The sequence below is a fragment of the Toxotes jaculatrix genome, chromosome 1, assembly GCF_017976425.1.
Source record: "Toxotes jaculatrix isolate fToxJac2 chromosome 1, fToxJac2.pri, whole genome shotgun sequence".
Lineage (NCBI taxonomy): Eukaryota > Metazoa > Chordata > Actinopteri > Toxotidae > Toxotes > Toxotes jaculatrix.
This window is the reverse complement of record NC_054394.1, coordinates 26,579,064-26,597,246: the sequence shown is the minus strand read 5'-3', so window position 1 is coordinate 26,597,246 and position 18,183 is coordinate 26,579,064. Positions and strand designations below refer to the sequence as shown.

Sequence of the window (18,183 nt, the reverse complement as noted above, 5' to 3'; positions counted from 1 at the left end):
TTGATATTGATTTCAATAGATTAAATGAAAGAATAATGACTTGCTCTCAAGGTTTAAGCAGCTGAACACTGAAGTCAGATGAAGTCTGTGTGAACTGTGATCAAATTGAGCTAAATATCACTCTAAAAATATTAGAAGTAAACAAACATTTGTCGCACATGAATCAAAGCCACATCGAGTACATTTACTGTCATTTGAAAGAGGAAACGCTTGCCACAGTAAACTCTCATTTGTGTCTGTCACAAAGTACTTGTTCTGTGAAATATCACTAGTAATAACTTCATTTTCAGAACAGTGTCAACATCATTCCCCACTGTTTGTGGAAAGGGAAATATGGAAAAATAAATGACACTAAGACCACCATAATTTTGTCAAGCCTAATATTGCTGGCCCGTCTAAACTGTGAATTTGACCCACCCATGAGTACAAATAAATTATCAAACTGTGGCAACAGTTGATGCAGAGGTCAGAAAGAACACTTACATATTGGCCAGAGCGTAAGGAAACCCTGATCGTAAAACACCGACAAGGTGTCAGATTGAATTTTCCTGTGCTCACAGAGAACTCCAGCAGAGACAGGCGCAGCTCCATTAACATGCTCGGCCATTCCACTCTGTCATGATTTCTGAATTACAAAAGCCAGTCACTTGGATTCTCGAAACACTTTTAATTATCTTTGGTCTCTTCATTCTATAATTGAGACGTTCGGTCTCAAGGCAAGTCAATATAGTAACGGCGGCAGCATCTACTGTGACACACTCGAGTGTGTCTGTGGTCAACTGTGAAGTGAGCTCAACGAGTGCATGCTTAATCTCTCAGTGGACAGACATTAGATTGAAATTTGTGATGAATTTTAATTAATATATCTTCATTATATCCATCTATATGGTGGAGAGTGGTTAAATACTAATAAGGCATATTACTGTGGTTGGAGAAGCTTTCAATACTCTGCTAGTGAGAAATGCTTATCTAGTTTGTCATCTGTAAATGCCATCTAACCTCAGCAGTTCAACAAATAATATATTTGTGTCTGGTCTTTTTCACTGCATGCCATATGTGTATGTTCAGCAATTAAATAATAATAATTTCAGTTTCAGGGTACTTACATTTACACAACCACAGCGCAGAGAATTGCAGCAAATGTGTTGTTAAGGATATTAATATAATAATAATCCCACCGACCATGGTGACATCTTTAATGGTCTTATTTTGCCTGACCAAGAAATCCAAAACTACTGGGTTTGCTATCGTGTGTGACAAAAAAAAGCAAATACTAATATTTCTGTTTAAACAAGTGACTAAAATGCTTATTTACTTATCCAAATAGTTGCAGTTTAATTTTCTGTTGATCACTTAATCCACTTATTGTAGCAACCTTTTTCTCCCAAAACCAAATTTAATACCTAAACTGCAGGTAACTTCCAATACAGAGAACTGATCCAATACCAGTGCTCTCTTTTTATTAAACTAACCACAAAAGCCTTGTAACTTATGGTTAGGGCTGCACAATGAAATCTACTTTATTTCCACAACTAATCAGAGTTTTGTTTTTTGCTGTGGTAAAACTTTAATTGTCCTGAAACATAACCTAACATACAGTTTAAGATATAAAAAGCAGACGGTTCTGAGACTTGAAACTTTTTATGAAGCCTTTAAAGTAAAAGCTGGTGTCATCTGCATAACAATGCAACACATATATCATCCTGACTGCACAGATACTGAGAACAGAAAGGGCCAAGGAATGACTTCTGTTGTAATGTTAGGTTGATAAAGAGGTACATATTATACCGACAGACAATCGTCTGCTTGATGTGAACGTTTTCACACAGTCCAGAATGAAATTTCTGAAATTCCTGTCCGCAGCTAAAATCATGTTATCAAGATTAAACTAATTTGGTTACAGTCAATGAATTCAGCAATAAAGTGCAGCAGTTTAGCAAAACACTGAAACAGAGAAATCACTATTTCATCATTAAAAAGACCTACTTGCCGACAATATTAAGGAATAAAAGAATAGAGCACTAGATCAAATAAATGTCCTACAGAATGGGGATTTTCTCTCACAGAATAACTTGCACAAAATCAAGTGCAATATTTAGATTCTATCAATTTGGATATGCAAAAGGTCAAAGCACTCTTGGATGAAAAGTGTTTTTTTACAGGGTTTATCGTTTGGAAAATCTACTGTAAAAATAGAAAACAAAGCAAGGGAACCACACCATTAACCATGAAACTGAATTATTCATAGGCAGGAAAAGCACCAGTGGAGATAAGGGAGCTCTTGCAAGTGCTTCGTGTTGACTTTTGTGTCGACAACTAAGCCCCCTCCACAGCCAGATATTAGTTAGTTAGTATAAATAAAACTTAGGGGTGTCGTCCCATCAGGCTGTGCTGCAAAGGTGTTTCAGACTTAACAATTGGTCTTGACTATTGGTCTTACTTTGCCATCAAAATAGATGGATCGTCTACTACTGTCAGCTAATTACAGTCCAGTCAATTTATGATTTTGTTGTTTCTTTGCTCTGGTTACAGCAGCTGACGACAATGACTGACCGAATTGTGAGCAAATAAACAGAAAGTTAAGCACAACATATTCCCGCGCAAAAAGGAATTAAATACTTTAAATAGTTACTTTAGAAATAAAATATTGTACATGAGCTAATTTGCAGCGGGTATTGATGGTAAACTGCAGGTCATGTTGATGTATGCTCATCAGTGTGATAATGGTAAATATTAGCAGGATGGTTAATCGAATTAACTTAATTCTTAACCATTTCAGGAACTCTGGACTGCACAGGAAACATTACCACAGAAATATAACAGTGGTTTGCCAACAGGGCCGTTGGGTCAGTAAACTCCATGGAGCCTGTCTGCCTTCAGTTATTGCGACTGAAGTCAGGCTTCAAATCAGGTTTATTAACTAATGTGAAAACACCACTATGCTAAACCCACAATGCACGTTTTCCTTTTGACTCAGAATCAGCAGAAAGTCCCTTATTACAGAAAATGCAGCTATCAAACGCCCATACATGGTTCATTTTTGCACTAAGAGCTTCACAACAAAATGGGGGGCTTACCAGAATGGAAAAAGATGAAAGAAGTATCAGACACCAAAAAATGAAGGAAACACTTGCTATAACGCTTAACATGGCAAAGACTTTATGGTTTTAAGGTGGATTTTCTTCCTGAAACACTGCAGGCAAACATTCGCCTACCATTCATCACTCTCATCATTTGAAGCATGCAAGTAGCCTAATGTTAGCATGCAAATGTTCAGACATGTCTTTCTTTTTTAAAAACTCATTACAAGTTATCGTGTTGCTGTTACAGGTTGTGTGATGCTTTGAAATACATCAACAAAATGCTCAGTCTCCTTGCAGGTAGTTCTGAAAAATATAAATGTAAATAATTTAACTAATATGACAAATATGCAGCGACTAGTCATCCCCTAGCTGGGGATGTGTTTGTCTGCATGTTTATGGGTGTGTGTGTGTGTGGAATAGAATAAGATAAGATAAATCCTTTTTTTTTTTTAACTTCAGTCCTTTGTGTATTGTTTATAACATGCATTCCTAGACGAGCAGCCTGCCAGGCAGGATTCCAACAAATTCTTACTAAAATCTGAAATATCCATCTGTACACAATACACTGAGTAAAAAGCTAATGCTCTCTACATATACCTTCTCTTCACATTTCAAACTGTTTTAGTCTAATCTATAAGGAAAGTTCTATTAACCTAATACATTGTAGACGGCTGACTTGCAGAAACCTGTAATACAGCAACAAAAGCACCACACAGAGCAGTGGTGTAACAACAACAGGCCCCTGCTGAATGACTAATGCACTGCGCTAATGTTTGTACCATGGACAGTTGAGGTGTTGCCATGTAAGTGTCTAACTAGAGAGGGGGCACGGACAACCATTAACCTCAAATAACTGCCAGCCTCTCTTCCAGCAGCTGCTTAACAGAAGCCGAGTCAACAAAGCGAGTCTCAAATGCCATTGTCACTCTCACATGGTAGCTTTCCAGAATCAATGCAGCAGTGATCTGTTCCGGAGAGGCACAAGTGTCACATTCAAAAACTGATGACTATCAGGCGCAAGAACCAATTTAGATCCAGTTCACGATTGATTGAATACAGCAAGTTTTTGACAGCGCTTGTATCAGTTACGGAACAATTAATTCTACTATATCACTTTTTTTTTTTTTCACATCACATTGTAGTAAGTGCACCTTCTTACTTCCACCTGATGTGGCTCCATCTTGCAACTGAATCTTGCTCCCAAAAGCACAAAAGTAGGCAACAATATCTGACAGCGAGCGCTGACATTTCTACGCACTCAATCCCTGCTGACATTGGAAATGCTAGAAAACTTATATTAGGGAGCGGAAGAGTGGTATGCTGCATTTCAGTGATGGTAAAGTATCCCCATTCAGCTTTGCCCAGTGTAGTAATAAAACTAGACTTGTGTATTTTGATGCTTTCATATTTATTCCCACTCATGTACAATATAATTAACTCGTTGGAGTTGGATGTTTGCTTAACCTTTTCACCAGTGTTTCACTCCCACATTTCAGCTCACATTCATCCTCGTCCATGACTTTTAGACACAGCACAAACTGAGCTCTGTGTTCTATTTCACATGGTCTCAGACTCCTGGAACTACACTGCTGCTGTAAACAACCACAGTTTCCATGCTGAAAAATAGCGATGCAGGGGTCTTGGGGTGGGTGGGGCAGTTTTCCTTATGTTCTATTTTGAAAAGTAATCATGAAACATTAAAAGCACCACCCAATGTTAGCTGAAATGCATTTGCCTTATTCATACGTCTGACAGCCTTGTTTACATACTTGCTGCCACCATGACCACTGGGTCATCCTTTAAAGGAAATGACAAGGCTACATGTGCATCCACAGCCAAAAAAATGCAAGTCGGCTGGGTCAGAGCTCAAATGCTCTGTCATCCTGAAAATTAAAAGAGCACAGGTTTGCTTTCTTTTTCCTCACATTGTCACTAATGTCAGCTCTTTTCCTCCAGTCATCAATCTACGTCTTCTGTTCTGCATGCGTGCCTGCTTTCATTTTTTCCACCAACACTGTCAATCTTCTTTTACAGCGCCTGCCAAATTAAAATGCAAAGCGAACAGATAGACTGTCAGACATTACATTCTCCCTTTAATGTCAGAATCTAATCTATTTTCTTTAGCGGATTACTGTATGGCACAAGTATAACCTAAGATATTCCTAGACAATGGCACAAGTGTTCTTTTTCAGCAGTGCCATTCTGCATATTCGTACTTAGTCTGACATATTCACAGCTCGGAGGATCTCAATATTTCACTTTACTACTAATAACACTAAAGCTGAATTTATGCTTCTCTGTCGAGTTGTTTCTCTGCTCCTGGTGTAGATGCCTACGGCGTGGGAACTGATTTATAGTTCAGCGGAGGATTTAACCCGTAGATTGTTGTGGCACCCCTACCTCACAAGATGGATGTGTTCTACATTATCAGGACGTGTCGTGCATTTATTACACAGCCAAAGTAATTGGGTTTACCTTCATTTATTCCCTTTGTTATAAACAGAGCTGATTGTGGTTAGAGGAAGGCTTCCAGTGGGAACGGCTTTGTAAGATCTCAAAATAAACATTTTGTCTAGCGACGCAGAAAAGAAGCATTATCGAGCATTTTCTTCAACCTGCTCCACGTTGTGTTCTCTATCAACAAATACCACCAGCAATGGAAAAATGTAGGACAAAACACAAAGCAGACCAAGCTGGGAAGCAATTTTCGTTGTCTCCGTGTAGCTCATGTAGCCTCCGCTGCCCTGCACGTAGATACCACAACATCTCAACACAAAGGCATAAATCTGCCTTAAGCTGTTGAGTGAAACGTTATCCACCCATATTTTTCCAAACCAGTCAGGACAGTCCGATCCACTCATGTTAAAGCCCCATGACTGCTTCTCTGACTGTTTAGACAAACGTCCACACCGCAGACGTTTTTATAATGTGCAGTAAACATCACTGCAACGGCACTGAAGCCCGGAGAAATCAATATACACTGCCTGCAGCTACACAGTGTGATCTGTCCAGCATCATTACTGTTTTTTTTTTCCTGTAATGGGCAAGTGAAAAGTGTATGATTACTGCAAGTGATGCTTAATTTGCTTGTATTTGATTAACTGCATTCTCAACGTTTGTGTTGGATCTCTACTCTTCAGATTGGCATGTGGTGTTTTTTTTTTTTTTTTTTATGTGAGACTTTCCTGGATCCTTTGTCAAAACTGCAAAGTACATGTTTATGAGAGTACGACATAAATTCTCTGTACAGATATCTGGTTCCATCACCTTGTCCGATTAATGGGAAAATGAACAGGGACAGATAATAACTTCCTGTAGCCTGATCAGATCAGCAGCCTGCCACTTTGACCAGGAGAACCAACAAATGGGTTCAGTCTGAAAATGTTTTGATTGTTCTTAGAATTTGTAGCTAACGGTTTTCCGGGATAACCTGATTTCTTGCATTAATATTTCAAAGCATCGCCCATTCTGTGCATTCCCTAGTGATTTCTGGCTGTTTTTAATTGCTGTCTTTAGTTTTATATTAATCAGACCTCATTTAAACATGGTACTGAAAGATTTTTTTAAAGCCTGCATGCTTCTACTACGGCTGCAACTAACAACTGTTTTCACTGTTCATTAATCTACCATTTGCTCAATAAGTCAAATTATTGTTATAGCTATAAAATGTCAGAAATGTGCCTAAAAAAAACTCTGTTTACTGCCTCACATGACAGAAAAACAGAAAATGCTGATATTTGAGAAGCTGGAAAGAAGAAGTCATTGGCTTCGTCTTGCTTGAAAAATAACAACTGATTATCAAAATAGTTGTACATTAATTTCCTGTCTATTCATCGATTAATCAAAAATATCATTAGAGCTCTAGCTTGTAGTTCTCTTTTGTTAGGATTTAACTCTCTTTATAACTGTGTGAGCAACTGTCTTCTGGGTTTATGGGTGACTTTTTTATTTAACGTGAACATATTTACATATATTAACATATTGTGCCACTTCTTTTTTGCCTAGGCGCAAGATTTTATGTCAAGGACAAAAGGATCAGTGTGTTGGTTACCAAAAAGAGCAACACCAGACTACACAAAATGGTTGACAGAGGTCCAGATGTGGTTGCCAAGGGCAACTGGCCAACCATTACAGTCAAACCTTGAGGGCCCTAACACGATGTCCTGTAACAACATGCCAAAACCGACTATTTTGCTCAAGATTGGTGGATTTAATGGGGATTTTTTTTTTGGTAACTGGTAAAACGGGTGTGAACCAGTTTAAGTTGCTATAAAAATATAAAGCAGAGAGAAGAAAGTGAGAGGCGGCACTGCTGCCAAAACAAAACAAAGTACTAGTTTCTTTGGTAATGCTTCCACTATTAAACAGCTGAAAACACACATCGTCTAATAAACTGACCCCATTATTTTTACAGTAAATGTCCTGGAGAATCGGATGAATAACTGTAACTGTAATCCCAGTTAATTCTTTATCGATGCACAGTAAAAGCAAGTGGAAATGATCACTGTGAGCCTGAAATGACAACCCTTCAGTGGTCTATAAACTGAAGCTGCTCTGATGTGAATATGTTTCAAACTAAAACGCATATAAAAATTCTATCAGTCCGTTTTCATGTGCGCTCAGGCAAGTGGGAAGACACAGGACAGCAGAACCGCTAACATTAACACCCGTTTCGGACAGAAAAATAATTACGACTTTCTTGTAAAAGTATTGACGTTTTGTTCCACGCGACCGCGTGTTTCCACTTTGGACTGCAGCGACTTTGCCATCTGTGGATGTTCTCTCATTTACTCGTCAATATCACAAGTGAGGCATGTGTCATCCGAGAGAGACAATGTCACTCTTTGATTCCACAGTGGATCCTGCAGCATGATCAGGGCAATGGGGACAGTGCCTCAGAACCACCCACTCCCTGCCACCATGTTACAGTACTGATGTGCTCCGAGGAAATCCCACACATCACATCGTCAAAGAGCTTTTCTTGCTCTTACACTAAACTCACCTCAGAAATGTTTATTTACAAAAGACCACAACGTTCCTACAGATAAAATCAAGGTTACAGGATCTAGAAAGACAATAGACTTGACTGCTTTCTGTCAACAAATCAATGGGCTGTATCTGCTGTAGAGCAGCAACAATTTCATACCGTTTTCTTTGCTCTGGTTTACTAATCAGCCATTTGTAGATGGAAAATTGTTGTGTGCGCCTTGCAGTGAAAAGATCACCAGTGTCAGGAAAAAGTGAAGCGAAAGTGGCAAACACATTGCTTATGAGTGGGTGAATAACCGCAGTACTGAAAGCAATAGTCTGTTAAACGTACTAATGCAATTTGACAAGGCTTTATTATTACCACAACAACAAAAAAGATCTCATCAATACCAGCCTGAACTGACACATAATTTCTGTGGCTTTTCTTTCCAAGAACACAGAAGACGATGCTTCAAACCAAAGGGAAATGAGACAGCATTTGTCCTGCAGCACCCGAGACTGTGCAGCACCACAAAAGCTGACAATATCTTTATAGCTGGTGTGGCGGAGAATTGAGTGTAACCTGGGCTTGCATCCCAGGAAAAGATGGATCACCACTCTCTGGCAAAGCAGCAACAGTGCAACAAGCATTCAAAGTGTGCTCTTTTCTGCTATAATTGGCAATTTGCTAGAGGGAAATCCAATCAATGCTATTAAAACTAAAGCAGAATTACATATTCTCTGACCCATGATACGACTTTACGGTTCAAATGACAACTGTCACATCTGCTCAACTTTTTTTCGACAAACAAAACAGCAGCCCCAGGGAAAAAAAAGGAGGTAATGTTCTCACATAGCACAGCAGATCACACACAGATACATCTGGCCCCACAAGAGGTGTCCCGAGCTGGTCCACAGACTAGATGGACGGATCAATACTGACTATAGAAGCACAGATCCATTTCACATTCTTTGTTTACTTTATGGCATTTCAAGAAAAACCGCAAGCTGTCAGAAAAAACGCCTCACTGTGCTTTGACGTTTGAACAAACAAATAAAACAGAAGCAGGCCGTTTTAATTAATGATATTTACAGACAGTTTAGGTCTGTGAATCAAACAAAACAAGATGCTTGTTGCAACATTTAAAAAAAAATTGTTTCCATTGCTCCTATTTTTTGTTTTTTTTCAACAGAATTATTTCTCAGGTGCACGATGCCTGTTTCTTAGCTGATCACAACAACTGAACCTCAACATTTTGCCTCTAATGGAGACAAAAGAGACAGTCTAAATCTGCTCCATATGGCACTTCGCTCTGCACCGGCAATTTTTATCACGTTCCTTAAGAAAGGGCATTTTTCGCCTTTTGATTTTTGCAATCTGCAGAGTGCCACTCCAGTTCTAAATATTTTTAGTCACTAATTCTTCCTTTTAAATATCTTCCTGTTAAATGTAGTTGGCTGTGCAGATTAGCCAGTAAAAAGTCTGCTGCGTGCACCTGCATGGACTTGAATTCACAATTACTGACTGCTAACTGGACGTCAGATCATGTTTGTTATGCTCTTTTTCTGCAGACGCTGTAGTGCCTGATGTTGGGACTTCCCACCAGCTTTAAAAAGCCCAACCCCCATCACTTTAGGTGGACCACTTCAAATGACGGTAAACCTTGGGGAAACACTGTGTGATGTTTTAAACTACAAAGATCCTCCATCTCATCTCAGTCTGTCAAACGACGCTAACTGCATTATGAGGCTTAACATGGACTCAGCACTGCACAAAGGAAACCAAGAAATGCAGACGCTTCTCATTAAACATGTCTATTACTATTTCTATTTCTAGGCCAGAGTAAAACAACAAGAAAGCAACTGCATATGGGTGTATATATTCATAAATGGCTTCATTCAAGTGATGCTAAGGTACTTTAAAGGATATAGGGCAAATCCTTTCTTAGTTTGTCATCAGCTGGTGTGTGGCCATGAGATGACAGGAGCTTTACAAAGCCAAAATAATCCCCTTGTCCTGGACTAATCTGATGCCCTGGACCTCTAAACAAACACTGATAAATTCTCTTCCTCCACACTGTTTCTTGGATGTCCAGCCTGACGTGGGGCAGGTTTTAAAAGGGTGAAAGGCTGGGCAAAATTAACAAAACCTAATGCGACACTTCCACTGGCTTGAATCATTCTTCTAGTCACGTACTCAGAATACATGTTCAGTGAATAATCTCGAGAATTACTAAGTGAAAGCCACAGCACCATCACATACATTAGTCACTTTTATTATCAGTTGTTTCCATGCTCCCCCATTTAAAAAAAAAAAAAGCATCACATCCAAGCACTTCAGTTATCTCAAAAATCACATCTGGTGAATAAGAAAAAGGGTGTTTCCTCAAGTGGCATTGCTCTCATGTTCAGCTCAGGCCCTCATCCAAGCACTGGGCAAAATTTACACATCTCTGACAACTATAAAATGTCATGTTATTGTACAGAGCTCACAGTCTTAAATTTCACTTCCACTTTGCAACTGATGGCGCTGTCAGATTGTATGAAATGTGCCTGGCATGCTACAACAAGGCAATGATTAGAATCGTTACAATGATTAGAACAAATTACTACTAAAAGAAACGGTAATCAGATGGAGCTTTTGAAAAGGTAGTCAGGTGGAAAGGAAGCACAGTAAGGAAAAGCTGAATTTTCCTTGTTACAAACGATACTAAGGAAAAAAGGGTCTGCTCTGAAGAAGTATTACAATTATTAACAGTACCACCAGTGCTCCGTCATCTAAGTTTCCAGCTACATAATTTCAATTTAGGAGGCAAGGCCTTGGCAACGTGAAATCTTCTGGGCTTAGAATTGTTTTATTGCTATGTTTTGTACTGATTCCAGTATGAAAAGTACAGAGAAGAATAAGTAATACGTTTCAAGGCAAAACCCTTTAAAAGCATAAAATCAGCACAAAGAAAGTCAGTGATCAATCAGTGAGTAAAGGAGTTGGTGGTTTCAAAGACTGGAATCAACATGCACAACACTTTACTATTAAGTTTGTGTTCCTATGTGTGATTGTGTGTGTGTGATTTTGTCTACTGCACTGACATTACTTCCTGTATGACACTTGAAATCTTTACCAACTGCCCAGTTAGGCTACAATGGCTGCACACCAAGTGACTCTGAGCAACCCAATCGCCAGAGTCTGCTGACGTCTTTGACAAAATGTTTGTGTACGAAAGAACCACAAGTCTGCTGCTAACTGGACAGTGTACAAACCACTACCAACATTATGCACATTACCAAATACTAGATAAATACATGGTGCTAATAAGCCATATGCATTTCGTGACAGGCTGGAACAAAGTGGATTATCAGGACAGTGAAGTGTTGCTAAAATTGTAGTGTAGGAGGGACTCATAAAATACCTCACACCAGCATTTATGTTAAGGTTTTCTTTTATCTGTGTCGCCAGCTCAGGGTTTTTGCCACTTCCAGAAAATGGAGCAGCCAAAATGCAGGGTGGCCAAACTGGTTTTCAACATTAACAGCAGCATTTAGCCAGGAACGCTTGAGGCTCTTTAGGAAGGAGTAAAATGCCTCACTGCCAAATATTCAGTTTCCTTTGTCTCTTGGTTACTGGTGTGTTTATCTGAATAAATTGCATGGACAGCATTTCATCAAACAACTTACACTAACAAAGAAACCACAGATTTCAACTATGTGGTTTACATTGAAAACAAGTCTTACGGCAGCTCTGATCTACATTTATGGACAAAATTAGCCAGTCCTTGGGTTGGAACTGCTCCATAGCCCAACCAATACTAGATTTTTTTTAAGTCAATACTGACACTGGGACATTAGAACTGCAACGATTAGTTGATTAACCAATTGGCTGATCAACAGAAAAAAATTGGCAACTATTTTGATAATCCATTCATCGTTGTGAGACATTTTTTGAGACAATCTAAAAATTCTCAGGTTTCAGCTTCTAATATATGACAGTTTATTGGTTTTCGTAGTCTGCTATGATAGCAAACTCAATATGTTTTGGACTGTTTATCAGACAAAAGCAGTCATGTGAAAACGTCACATTGGTCTCTGGAACGGACCATTTTTCACAGTTTTCTAAAATACTTTTGACCAAATGACGAGAATTGAAATCTCGAATCGAGAAAATTAACTGCTGACTGCAAATATCAGCCTGGGGAATTTATTGGTTTAGTTCTACTACACTCTAAGTAAAACTGAATTTGCCGCTTTCACGCACAGTGCTGACATTCTCTGAAATATGTCCCTGCGAGCTAATGCTAAAAGACTCACTGACACTAGTCCACTCATTAAGTCATGCCAGATGGACGACTTAGGAGTTGCACTGTAGGCACTGAGCACAAGTAAAAACAGAAATATGCAACACAAACGACATATGTGAACAACATATGATAACCAATCATATTTGATTAACTGATGGCAGTGGTGTACTAGGAACAATGAGCAAGGATGTGCAAAACCAATGACAACTTTATCTTGTAAGCTTGCTTGCACACAGGCAACCAAATCTCACACTTTTCCCCCCACAAACCTGTCAGTCTGCCTCTGCAAACATGGCAAATTCACATTACTTTAAATGAAGACTGCTCCATTTAAAAGGCAACCTGGAGGGGTTAGATATTTAGCAACTGTTCTGAAGAAACTTTACATTTTGTAATTAAACAGAGAGATAAATTGTGCACACTGGACCTTTTTTTTAAATGCAGGATTGTAATCTGAGATCTTGACTAACTGAAAAATATGTTAATGTTAATGTTAAGCCAAGTCTTGGGCTGCAGATAACATGGCAAGTCTTTAATGTGGTACTGTCATACTCCATGGAGCAGCACAGGCCACAGGGCAGAGCACAGGGTTAGCCCATAGTGGCCTTGTAAAAAAAAAAAAAAAAAAGTGTTTTAATTGAATGACTCACTTCACTGAGACAGGACAGCCCCAACCACATGAGCCAAAGAAAAGAAACTGACTAACCTGGAGAAAAGGGTCCCATTTTTTTTTCATGTCCTTAACTAAAGGTTTATTAGACCACAATCCACCATTTCATGACATCTTGTCCCCTTGTGTTCTATTAGAGGAGCCTTTATTCTACATATAACTGGTTATATAAGTGTGACACTCTATCCTCACACTGTTGTTACAGTGACACCAGTATAGTGTAAGTGAAACACAGGGTCGCGTATATTCTCACATTCTGCTGAAACCACAAGACTGACACGTTAGTCAGAAACGTTTCATTTTCTCTCTTCCTCAAGATCCTCAAAAAAAAAAAAAACAACAACAACAAACAAAAAAGAAAAACCCTCACAGATCCCCCTGGGGTCCCCGGTACTCAGCTTGGAAAACACCGTAGGGACTACACTGGGGGAATCTGCAGCTTTAACTCTGCCCAGCTAATCTCTCCTCACAGCATTGTGTTGCCCAAAATTTAACTTAACAGGGAAATTATTAGCGAAGACAAGCAAGTGGTTTTCCAACCTACAGCCACTGCTTGGGGTGAAAGCTGACCGTTACCACCCAGCGTACTAAAGATATTTCACAGGGTGCTCTAACGTTACTCCGAAAAAAAAAAACGAGCAGGTTGTTGAGTTGCCCGTTTTACGTGTTTACACGCTGGTTGAACTTCAAGAAGCTAACGGGGCTAACTTAGCTGGGTGTAATGAGCTAATCTGACTTGTACGCTAGCTGGCAGAGTGAAACAATGAGCTCAGAGTGCAGTCAGCCTTGGCTAGCTTCTTGCTGCTGCATGCTGTGTTGGCTATATGGTGAGCTAGCCAGCTCGCCTTGCACGCAAGGCTGGCGTTAAATGGCTATAGCGAGTCGTTGCATTATCAACAATAAGAGGAGAAAAAAAAAAGGAGAGAGAAAAATGTACTAACTTACCGACTTAGCTAGCCACTCCTATTCCAAACCCTGGTCTGTCCATGGTGGCGTGCACTCCATAAAAAAAAAAGAACAAATCAGAGCAATGGGTTTGAATTACAATAAAACCTCTGAAAAAAGAATCTGAAGCACCAGAAACCAGTGGCAGCGCACCCCCCAAGACATCCAACACAAGAGAGGAGGGGAGGCCAGCGATTCACTGGACTTCTGCCATCACACTTCGAGATATCGTCCACATCGAAAACAACCGAGTCCGGAACGCATTTTTTTTTATCGGTGCGGTCTCGAGCCCGACACAAGTCCAGTCCTCTCCCGCGACCTTGTGGCGATTAATCCCACAGTGAATAGCTTCCCATCCAGGTTAATTCCTTCGTATTCACCGTTTCTGGATGAGCGCCGTGGTGGTTCTTCGTGTGGGAACTGATACAATGTAGCCAACCAGCAGCAGCGGGAGCGGTTAGGAAATCCAGGACAGGCGGTTCCAGTCGGATTGAACTGTCACACTCCACGGAGCCCGGGCTAAAGATATGGAACTGGATTAACCGCACTGAATGGACTGTGATTTCATTTGCTCGTTGTTCCACGAGGAATATCCACCAGTCAGCCAAATGGCACGAAATGTGTTGAGCAACAGACTGGTTGCCGGTGGTCAGGGACAGGGTCACAGCCAGGATTTGGGAAATACTGAGGTCATGAGTCCAAGTCAAGTCCCCCACCGACCCCTAAACTCCCCCTATTTTTTTTTTTTTAATTTGTTTAATGATTTTAAATTTAATTCAAACAAATAGAGAGAAAATACTTTATTATAAAATACCATACAATACAAAATTGACTACTTCATATTAAGCTAACATAAAAAAACCCAAAATGGGAGAAAGGAACAAAATAAATACCAACAACAACCCAATATACTGCATTTACATATACATACATATATCCTATTGCCTCTCAAACTGTGGACACAAAGAACCACATTCATTTCAGGTGGGGGTGGGGGTACTTCAAACGTCTCTGTACATGAATTGCTTCTATTAGGAATCATCATCATTATCATTTCTACCGGTGGAACTCTTGTATCTTCCATTTTAAGAGACTGTGCTCAGGATTCCCATATTTCCTTAAAGGAATCTTGTTTGTTTCACACTGTCATTTTTTTAATGCCACACATGATCATATCATACCCTTAATCCACTTACAGTTTACAATTTAGAGATATCAGCCTATTTTCTTGCAAAATACCCATATTAATAAGTATATATTGGCTCTATTATAATATTAAAATACTTGGGATATAAACTGATGATAAATATTAGATGTTCAAGAGGGAGGTTTACTTAAACCAAACGTCCAACAGTACGATGTAGCCTGCCTCTATCCAGAAATTTCTTATCAACCCATCTTCCTCATGAAGGAGGAAGATCATCTAAAAAAGATAGTGTCATGCTGGAGGAGGATGATAAATACCAGCAAAAGGGATTTGTCACAAGCTGGTAACCCACACGCTGATCATATTAATGGCTTATAATTGATCCAAAAAGCCTTAGTAGATGAAGAATTACACACTAATAAAGGTGTTAGTTACAACTCAGAAACCCTGTGTAGATGGTGCATTGTTAGACAGCGGTATCATTAAAGCAGTCTATTATAAACACTTCATGTAAGATAATCTGTTGACCATGAACGCTAAAGGAAACATTCTTTTTAAGGTAGTTATTGATATTATCTGTACATAATCAGTTTCATTCTCTTCCAATTGTGCATCTTGTTGAATGTCAACACTTTAAAATCTGTTAATTGTCTGAAAAACGTGTTGTGGCCAAAACTCGATCTTCACGCTTCGGGGTAAACATGTTACCTTTGTGACTGAACTAAACCTATTAACAAACAACCGAGGGGAAATTCTCAGAAAACAGTGAGCCAGTTACAAAAAAAAAAAACATCCAACAATAAGACCTTTTCAGATATGTCACAATTCCAACTCTCTCAGTACCGTGGATAACCTTTCATGTTTTCCAGCTTCAAACACCATGAAGGCTTTAAGTCGTTGTCTCTCTCAGCGCTGGTTTCCCAGGCAACAAGAATATGATAATGTTGCCTTTGACATGACAGAAGGAATCATCTCGCTAACAAACAGAGACAACAGGCACAGGGAGGGCTGGGGGAGAGGTGGGGGGGAGTAGGAGGGGGGCTGAATTAATGGACTCATTTTCACACAGAGGGAAAAGCAGCAGCAGCAGCAGCTACTCACCATCCTCCATCCATCCTCCATCTTCCTCTATTGCCTCGGATGCATTCCTGCTGGCAGGCACACTCATGTCTTCCCAAGGGAACAGCCAGCCTCCATTGGAAAGCTAAATAACAGTCAGTGGCCAGTGGGGACTGGAGGGGACAGATTTCTGATGAAGACTGCCCTTCAAGGCTGAGGCTCCAAACCAAGTACTCTCGCTGCTGAGCGTCACACCAACTAAAACCTGAAATGAACAAGCTGTGTGGACGCCATGTGTTTTCCATCAGTGAAAAAGGGGCTAATCAGCCAGCCATGTGGAATCACAGAGGGGCTGGCTTGATTCGTGTGATCATCTTTCCATTACTCTATAAAAGAAACTGTAAAGCCTTGGAACCCATCTAGAACAGACTTGTTCTTCAGCACTTTTAAATCAAAGATCTGTGTCAGCTGAGAGCAATGTTGCAAATTCATCAAAGGCAGTTAACGAAGATACAGTAGAATAAAGTGATATTAAATAACATAATTATTACTACTGTTACTGCTTTACATCAACATGTAACCCTTATTTACTTGTGTTTTCCCACTTTCGGCCATGCTAGCAGCATGTCTTTATGGATGTCGATGGGTTTTCCACTTTGATCCATGCAGAAATATCTCAGTACTCGTTGGATTTCCATTAAATTTTTTTACAGATGGTCATGGTCCTGAGAGGATGAATCCTAGAGACTTTGGTGATCAGCTGACTTGTCCTCTAGCGTCACCATAAAGTTGACATTTTTGATTGTTGGTGTAATATCACAAATATTATTGAATCGCTTGCCGTGAAATTTGGTACAGACATTCGTGGTCCCCTGAGAATGAATCTTAATGACTGACTTTTCCTCTAGTAGCACCAACATCTATTGACTGGATTGCCATGAAACTTGGCACAGACGTTCATTAGACTGTGTCTGAAATCACTCCCTGTTCACTTTATATTGCCACGTTCACCCTCTGACATCTCATTTGACTGTATGAATTCAAAATGTTCCACAAAGGAATAAAAGAAAAAAGTATCTATCTCCATGACATGTACACTACACCCTGCTAACTATCCCTCCACAAATTACCACTGTGCAGCTCTACAGCTGACAGTGATATCTCAAAATGCTGATCATTAGCAAGTGTCTGAAATCTCAGTTCAGAGCTCACTGTTGAGTAAACGAGTGTCTGTTGTACAGGGAGCAGCAAATGACTGAACGAGGGGGAGTGATCTGGGACAAGTCATAGTCTTGTCACAGGAGATTCAGATGAACAGGGAGAAGAGCTGTGTGTATCCTTTCTTTGCCCTGAGTTTCGATTGTCTCGTTATAGCCAAGCAAACACCAGCGAAGGTCATCTGCCATTAGTGCTTAATGCACGGGAGTCACGAGACAACAACATGCATTAAGCTTAGGAGGAATCTGTGCTCTTGAACATGAGATCAGCCACAAGCCAAGAATCAATCGACAAAGAACAGTGACGTCAGTAAAGTTATACTGGCTACATTTTGCTGAGGGGATTGTTTTAAGGCCAAATTGTAGGACAGGTCTGGTTCCTAGAAGACTCTCAGGCCAAATATGTGACTTGAATATTGCATGAAAAGGCAAAATCAAATCTGGATTCACAGACTGTTATAGATTTTAACACGTTTCATGTCCCTCCTCTGTCAAAAATGAGATCGAGTTTGAAAGTAATGACATTTTTTTTTTTCCACTCCATGTTCTAAATTTGTACGAAACATCTTATTTGGGACAAACTTGGGTTTTGACCCAATTAGTCAAATAGAAATCATACAACAGTCATGAGGCATTTGCAAAAGATATCTCTGAATGTAACAGCTCTAGAAAGAAAGATTTACTGTCAGCATGGTGTTTGTAAGGTTTTTTTTCCTGACAGTGTTCTTTTGCTATCTCTCCAGCTTTAAACCGTTTTGTCAAATATCTATCCATTTGTTATATCATTACATTTCAGCAG

General features: G+C 39.7%; 1 protein-coding gene across 2 annotated transcripts in view; it reads right to left on the bottom strand.

Annotated features, from left to right (window-relative positions):
- Positions 1-14,368, bottom strand: part of LOC121183196 (zinc finger protein 609-like) — a 69,952-nt gene extending 55,584 nt beyond the window's left edge. For both annotated transcript variants that reach the window (XM_041040139.1, XM_041040148.1), the window contains exon 1: positions 13,962-14,368. The gene's annotated coding sequence lies outside the window, so the exon portion shown is untranslated. The remainder of the gene's footprint in view (positions 1-13,961) is intronic.
- Between the last annotated feature and the right edge of the window lie 3,815 nt (positions 14,369-18,183).